Below are 7,459 nucleotides of genomic sequence, written 5' to 3'. Positions count from 1 at the left end.
CAAGGAAGCTAAGAACCTTGAAAAAAGGTTAGAGGAATTGCTAACTAGAATAGCCAGTTTAGAGAAGAACATAAATGACCTGATAGAGCTGAAAAACACAGCACAAGAACTTCGTGAAGCATACACAAGTATCAATAGCCAAATCGATCAAGTGGAAGACAGGATATCAGAGATTGAAGATCAACATAATGAAATAAAATGTGAAGACAAGATTAGAGAAAAAAGAATGACAAGGAATGAACAAAGCCTTTAAGAAATATAGGACTATGTGAAAAGACCAACATTTGATTGGTGTACCTGAAAGTGACAGGGAGAATGGAACCAAGATGGAAAACACTCTTCAGGACATTATCCAGGAGAACTTCCCCAACCTAGCAATTCAGGCCAACATTGAAATTCAGGAAATAAAGAGACCACCACAAAGATAGTTCTCGAGAAGAGCAACTGCAAGACACATAATTGTCAGATTCACCAAGGTTGAAATGAAGGAAAAAATGTTAAGGGCAGCCAGAGAGAAAGGTCGGGTTACCCACAAAGGGAGGCCCATCAGACCAACAGCGAATCTCTCTGCTGAAACCCTACAGAAGAGAGTGGGGGCAATATTCAACATTCTTAAAGAAAAGAATTTTCAACCCAGAAGTTCATATCCAGCCAAACTAAGCTCATAAACAAAGGAGAAATAAAATCCTTTACAGACAAGAAAGTGCTGAATTTGTCACCACCAGGCCTTTCTTACAAGAGCTCCTGAAGGAAGCACTAAATATGGAAAGGAAAAACTGCCACTACAAAAACATACCAAATTGTAAAGAACATCAGCACTATGAAGAAATTGCATCAACTAATGGGCAAAATAACCAGCTAGCATCATAATGTCAGGATCAAATTCACACATAACAATATTAACTTTAAATGTAAATGGGCTAAATGCCCCAATTAAAAGACATAGACTGGCAAATCCCATGAAGAGTCAAGACTCATCAGTGTGCTGTATTCAGGAGACCCATCTCACATGCAAACACACACACAGGCTCAAAATAAAGGGATGGAGGAACATTTACCAAGCAAATGGAAAGAAAAAAAAGCAGGAGTTGCAATCCTAGTCTCTAATAAAACAGACTTTAAACCAACAAAGATTAAAAAAAGACAAAGAAGGGCATTCCATAATGGTAAAGGGATTAATGCAACAAGAAGAGCTAACTATCCTAAATACATATGCACCCAGTACAGGAGCACCCAGATTTATAAAGCAAGTTCTTAGAGACTTATAAAGAGACTTAGACTCCCACACAATAGTAGTGGGAGACTTTAACACCCCACTGTCAATGTTAGACAGATCAATAAGACAGAAAATTAACAAGAATATTCAGGACTTGAACTCAGCTCTGGACCAAGCAAACCTAACAGACATCTACAGAACTCTCCACCCCAAATCAACAGAATATACATTCTTTTCAGCACCATATCACACTTATTCTAAAATTGACCACATAATTGAAAGTAAAACACTACTCAGCAAATGCAAAAGAACCCAATCATAACAATCTCTCAGACCACAGTGCGATCAAATTAGAACTCAGGATTAAGAAACCCACTCAAAACCACACAATTACATGGAAACTGAACAATCTGCTCCTGTATGACTACTGGATTAATAACGAAATTAAGACAGAAATAAATAAGTTCTTTGAAACCAATGAGAACAAAGACACAACATACCAGAATTTCTGGGACACATTTAAACAGTATGTAGAGGGAAATTTATAGCACTAAATGCCCACAAGAGAGAGCAGGAAAGATCTAAAATTGACACCCTAACAGCACAATTAAAACAACTACAGATACAAGAGCAAATAAATTCAAAAGCTAGCAGAAGACAAGAAATAACTAAGATCAGAGCAGAACTGAAGAAGATAGAGACACAAAAAAAACCTGCAAAAATAATCAATGAATCCAGGAGCTTTTTTGAAAAGATCAGTAAAACAGACTGCTAGCAAGACTAATAAAGAAGAAAAGAGAGAAGAATCAAATAGACACAATAAAAAATTTCAAAGGGGATATCACTACTGATCCCACAGAAATACCAACTACCATCAGAGAATACTATAAACACCTCTATGCAAATAAACTAGAAAATCTAGAAGAAATTGATAAATTCCTGGACACATACAGCCTCCCAAGACTAAACCAGGAAGAAGTCGAATCCCTGAATAGACCAACAAGAAGTTCTGAAATTGAGGCAGTAATTAATAACCTACCAAACAAAAACAGCCCAGGACCAGATGGATTCATAGCTGAATTCTACTAGAGATACAAAGAGGAGCTGGCACCATTCCTTCTGAAACTATTCCAAGCAATCAAAAAACAGGGACTCTTCCTTAACTCATTTTATGAGGCCAGCATCATCCTGATACCAAAACCTGGCAGAGAAACAACAAAGAAAGAAAATTTCAGGCCAATATCCCTGATGAACATCAATGCAAAAACCCTCAATAAAATACTGGCAAACCGAATCCAGCAATACATCAAACACACAACTTTATCCACCACGATCAAGCTGGCTTCATCCCTGGGATGCAAGGGTGGTTCAACATATACAAATCAATAAACATAATCCATCACATAAATAGAACCAATGACAAAAACCACCTGATTATCTCAATAGTTACAGAAAAGTTCTTTTATAAAATTCAACACTCCTTCAAGCTAAAAACTCTCAATAAACTAGTTATTGATGGAACATATCTCAAAATAATAAGGGCTATTTGTGACAAACCCACAGCCAATATGACACTGAATGAGCAAAAGCTGCAAGCATTCCCTTTGAAAATTGGCACAAGGATGCCCTCTCTCACCACTCCTATTCAACATGGTATTGGAAGTTCTGGCCAGGGCAATCAGGCAAAAGAAAGAAATAAAGGATAGGAAGAGAGGAAGTCAGACTGTGTCTATTTGCAGATGACATGATTGTATATTTAGAAAATTCATCTCTCAGCCCAGAATCTCCTTAAGCTGACAAGCAACTTCAGCAAAGTCTCAGGATACAAACCAATGTGCAAAAATCACAAGCATTCCTATACACCAATAATAGCCAAATCACGAGAGAACTCCCATTCACAATTGCTACAAAGAGAATAAAATACCTAGGAATCCAACTTAGAAGGGATGTGAAGGACCACTTCAAGGAGAACTACAAACCACTGGTCAAGGAAATAAGAGAGGACACAAACAAATGGGAAAACATTCCATGCTCATGGATAGGACGAATCAATATTGTGAAAATGGCCCTACTGCCCAAAGTAATTTATACATTCAATGCTATCCCCATCAAGCTACCATTGACTTTCTGCACAGAATTAGAAAAAACTACTTTAAATTTCATATGGAACCAAAAAGAGCCCATAAAGCCAAGACAATCCTAAGCAGAAAGAACAAAGCTCACACTACCTGACTTCAAACTATACTAAAAGGTTACAGTAACTAAAACAGCATGGTACTGGTACCAAAACAGATATATAACCAATGCAACAGAACAGAGGCCTCAGAAATAATGCCACACATCTACAACCATCTGATCTTTGACAAACCTGACAAAAACTAGCAATGGGGAAAGGATTCCCTATTTAATAAATGGGGTTGGGAAAACTGGCTAGCTATATGCAGAAAACAGAAACTGGACCCATTCCTTACACCTTATACAAAAATTAACTCAAGATGGATTAAAGACTTAAACATAAGACCTAAAACCATAAAAACCCTACAAGAAAACCTCTGCAATACCATTCAGGACATAGGCATGGGCAAAAACTTCATGACTAAAACACCAAAAGCAATTGCAACAAAAGCCAAAATTGACAAATGGGATCTAATTAAACTAAAGTGCTTCCATATAGCAAAAGAAACTATCATCAGAGTGAACAGGCAACCTATAGAATGGGAGAAAATTTTTGCAATCTATCCATCTGACAAAGGGCTAATATCCAGAATCTACAAAGAATTTAAACAAATTTACAAGAAAAAAACAAACCCATCAAAAAGTGGGCAAAGGATATGAACAGACACTTTTCAAAAGAAGACATTTATGCAGCCAACAAACATTTGAAAAAAGGCTCATGACTGGTCAATAGAGAAATGCAAATCAAAACCACAATGAGATCTCACACCACTTAGAATGGCGATCATTAAAAAGTCAGGAAACATCAGATGCTGGAGAGGATGTGGAGAAATAGGAATGCTTTTACACTGTTGGTGGGAGTGTAAATTACTCCAACCATTGTGGAAGACAGTATGGCAATTCCTCAAGGATCTAGAACCAGAAATGCCATTTGACCCAGCACTGACATTACTGGGTATAGACCCAAAGGATTATAAATCATTTTATTATAAAGACATGCACACATATGTTTATTGTGGCACTATTCACAACAGCAAAGACTTGAAACCAATACAAATGCCCATGATAGACTGGATAAAGAAAATATGGCACATATACATCATGGGATACCATGCAGCCATAAAAAGGGATACATTCATGTCCTTTGCAGGGATATGAAGCTGGAAACCATCATTCTCAGCAAAATAACACAGGAACAGAAAACCAAACACTGCTTGTTCTCACTCATAAGTGGGAGTTGAACAATGAGAACACATGGACACAGGGAGGGAAACATCACACACCAGGGCCTGTTGCAGGGTGGGGGGTAGGGGAGGGATAGCATTAGGAGAAATAAGTAATGCAGATGACGAGTTGATGGGTGCAGGAAACCACCATGGCACATGCATACCTACGTAACAAACCTGCACATTCTGCACATGTATCTCAGAACTTAAAGTATAATTTAAAAAAAGAAACAAAAGGTGAGATATTACAACCAATACCACAGAAATACAAAAGATCAGTCAAGGCTGCTATGAACACCTTTACAGGCATTAACTAGAAAACCTAGAGGAGATGGATAAATTCCTGGAAATATACAACCTTTGTAGATTAAACAGAAAGAAATAGAAACTCTGAACAGACCAATAACAAGCAATGAAATTGAAATAATTAAAATGTTACCAACAAAAAAAGCCCAGGGCCAGATGGATTCACAGCTGAATTCTATCAGACATTCAAAGAAGAATCGTTACCAATCCTACTGACACTATTCCATGAGATAGAGAAAGAGAGAATCCTCCTTAAATCATTCCACGAAGCCAATATCACCCTAATACCAAAACCAGGAAAGGATATAACAACAGCAACAAAAAAAACCCCACAGACTAATACCTGTATCACAGATGCAAAAATCATCAACAAAATACTAGCTAACTTCAACAGCATATCAAAAGGATAATCCACCATGATCAAGTGGGTTTCATACCAGGGGTACATGGATGATTTAACATCTGTACGTCAATAAATGTGATACACCATATAAACAGAATTTAAAAGAAAAATCACATGATCTCAATAGATGCAGAAAAAGCATTTGACAAAATCCAGCATCCCTTTATGATTGAAACCCTTAGCAAAATTAGCATAAAAAGGACATAGCTTAAGGTAATAAAAGCCATCTATGACAAACCCACAATCAACATTATACTGAAGAAAAGTTGAAAGCATTCCCACTGAGAACTGGAACAAGACAAGGATGCCCACTTTCACCACTTCTATTCAACACAGTACTGAAAGTCCTAGCCAGAACAAACAGACAAGAGAAAGAAAGGGCATCCAAGTGGGTAAAGACAAAGTCAAACTGTTGCTGTTTGCTGATGACATGATTGTATACCTAGAAAATCTAAAGACTCATCCAGAAAGCTCCTAAAACTGGTAAATGAATTCTGCAAAGTTTCAGAATACAAAATTAATATACACAAATCAGTAGCTGTGCTTTATACCAACATGACCGAGCTGAGAATCAAATCAAGAACTCAATCCTTTTTACAATAGCTGCAAGAAAATAAAATATCTAGAAATATACTTAATCAAGGAGGTAAAAGACCTCTATAGGGAAAACTACAAAACATTGCTGAAAGAAATCGACACATGATGTTGTTCCATTGACACAAACAAATGGAAACACATCCTATGCTCATGAATGGTTAGAATTAATATTGTGAAAATGATCATACTGCCAAAAAACATTCTACAAGTTCAATGCAAATTCTCCTCAAAATAGCACCGTCCTTCTTCACAGAACTAGAAAAAACAATCCTAAAATGCATATACAACCAAAAAAGAGTCCACATAGTCAAAGCAAGACTAAGCAAAAAGAACACATCTGGAGGTATCACGTTACCCGACTTCAAACTATACTATAAGGCCATAATCACCAAAACAGCATGGTACTGGTATAAAAATGGGCATAGAGGTCAATGGAACAGAATAGAGAACCTGGTTATAAAGCTAAATACTTACAGTCAACTAATCTTCAACCAAGCAAACAAAGTGGGGGAAAGCACACCCTATTCCACAAATGGTGCTGAGGTAATTGGCATGCCACATGTGGAAGAATGAAACTGGATCCTCATCTCTCACCTTATGCAAAAAGCAACTGAAGATGGATCAAAGACTTAAATCTAAGAGCTGAAACCATAAAAATTCTAAAACATCAGAAAAACCCTTCTAGACATTGACTTAGGCAAAGACTTCATGACCAAGAACCCAAAAGCAAATACAACAAAACCAAAGATAAATAGATGGGACTTAATTAAACTAAAAACTTCTGCACAGCAAAAGAAACAATCAACAGAGTAAACAGACAACCCACAGAGTGGGAGAAAATCTTCACAATGTATACTTCCAACAAAGGACTAATATTCAGAATCCACAAGGAACTCAAATCAGCAAGAAAAAAAAAATCCCATCAAAAAGTGGGCTAAGGACATGAATAGACAGTTCTCAAAAGAAGATACACAAATGGCCGACAAACATGAAAAAATGCTCAACATCACTAATGATCAGGGACATGCAAATTAAAACCACAATGTGATACCACCTTACTCCTGCAAGAATGGCAATTAAAAAACAAAAAAAGGAGCCGTTGACATAGATGTGGTGAAAAGGAACACTTTTACACTGTTGGTGGGAATGTAAACTAGTGTAACCACTATGGAAGAGTGTGGAGCTTCCTTAAAGAACTGAACGTAGGGCCGGGCGCGGTGGCTCAAGCCTGTAATCCCAGCACTTTGGGAGGCCGAGACAGGCGGATCACAAGGTCAGGAGATCAAGACCATCCTGGTGAACATGGTGAAACCCCGTCTCTACTAAAAAAATACAAAAAAACTAGCCGGGCGAGGTGGCGGGCGCCTGTAGTCCCACCTACTCAGGAGGCTGAGGCAGGAGAATGGCGTAAACCCGGGAGGCGGAGCTTGCAGTGAGCTGAGATCCGGCCACTGCACTCCCGCCTGGGCGACAGAGCAAGACTCCGTCTCAAAAGAAAAAAAAAAAAAACTGAATGTAGATCTATCATTTGATCCA

This window comes from Rhinopithecus roxellana, chromosome 11, assembly GCF_007565055.1.
Source record: "Rhinopithecus roxellana isolate Shanxi Qingling chromosome 11, ASM756505v1, whole genome shotgun sequence".
In the NCBI taxonomy this organism is placed as follows: domain Eukaryota; kingdom Metazoa; phylum Chordata; class Mammalia; order Primates; family Cercopithecidae; genus Rhinopithecus; species Rhinopithecus roxellana.
This window is presented reverse-complemented; position numbering follows the sequence as displayed.